The 1111-nt window shown below is 48.5% G+C and overlaps 1 long non-coding RNA gene across 1 annotated transcript in view; it reads left to right on the top strand.

Annotated features, from left to right (window-relative positions):
- Positions 1–1014: 1014 nt before the first annotated feature.
- The window catches only part of LOC308382516, a 73651-nt gene continuing 73554 nt past the window's right edge, over positions 1015–1111 (top strand). Inside the window, exon 1 of the long non-coding RNA XR_013969060.1 lies at positions 1015–1111. This exon is cut by the window's right edge and continues 54 nt beyond it. This is a non-coding gene — a long non-coding RNA (uncharacterized lncRNA).

Raw genomic sequence — 1111 nt, 5'->3', positions numbered from 1 at the left:
CAGGAGCAGCTGATTCTGGAGTGGTTCTGGTTCTGACACTGCACTGGGTCAGGGTCAGTGCCCATTCATCTATGGGGATTTCATGACCGATGTAAATACACAAGGCATTCTGCTGCTGCGTGAGACAGCAGTCTCTGGTGCTTTGTGTTTGTGTGTGTGTGTGTGTGTGTGTGTGTGGTCTAAAACATCTCTCACCAGCTTACAGTACCTCTGGGTGTATGGTCAGCAAATAAACAAAATGCAAAGTGAGAGCAAATATACAGGTAATTCACTCATTCACACACACACACACACACACACACACACACACACACACACACACACACACACACACACAGAGGGAGAGAGAGCAAATCTTAGTCTGAATCTAGGCTACTGTTTGTGCCACAGAATAAGATGTTCTTCATGCATAATGACAATCAATGCATCATCACTGTCATAATGTCAAAAATGCCACTGAACATTTCCGAGGTTTATGCTCAAGGTTTCTCCCTGTTAAGAGGGAGTTTTCTTGTCCCTGTCGCCATTGTGCTCCCCTCAAATGCACTCAAGTGGTAAATAAATAGTTGAATGATTTCGAATGGTTTCCGAATGTTTCTGCCTACTCTGGCGCCGTGCAGCTATTGCGAATGTAGAAGACAGGTGTAGAACTTTGTCACCATTGAAAGTAGGCCTATTGAACAGACAGATAAATAGACTACGCGATGACAGGAAACCGCTCATTTAAAATAGAGAAAGATTGGGTGTCTCCTTCCAACCACCTCAAATTGATTTTTGGATCAATAACGGAGCAGGTAACTCTTCGTGCGCATGATGGAGTTAACGGGACACTCCCGTCAGGCGGCTGGCAGAGCGCGTGAGGAAGGCGGGGCCGGACAGTCGTCCGCGCTGGGTTTCACCGTCGCAGCACGTGACTCGAATGGCTGCTGCTCCACTCCACTCGGAGGTCTGGTCCAACTTCATTTCGCCTCCTCCTTATCGCTCCGCGTCGTCTCGCCCCAGAGGCAACTCTCGCTAACGAGGCTTCACATCAACCGTTCCCGTGAAGCGCAGAGACTGGCCGGAGAGGGAGCAACTTCTGAACAACAGACTTCATCGCAAACAAACAACC

Source organism: Sprattus sprattus (genome assembly GCF_963457725.1).
Source record: "Sprattus sprattus genome assembly, contig: scaffold_117, whole genome shotgun sequence".
Taxonomy (NCBI): domain Eukaryota; kingdom Metazoa; phylum Chordata; class Actinopteri; order Clupeiformes; family Clupeidae; genus Sprattus; species Sprattus sprattus.
The sequence above is the reverse complement of the archived record's forward strand: the minus strand, read 5'-3'. Positions and strand labels throughout refer to the sequence as shown.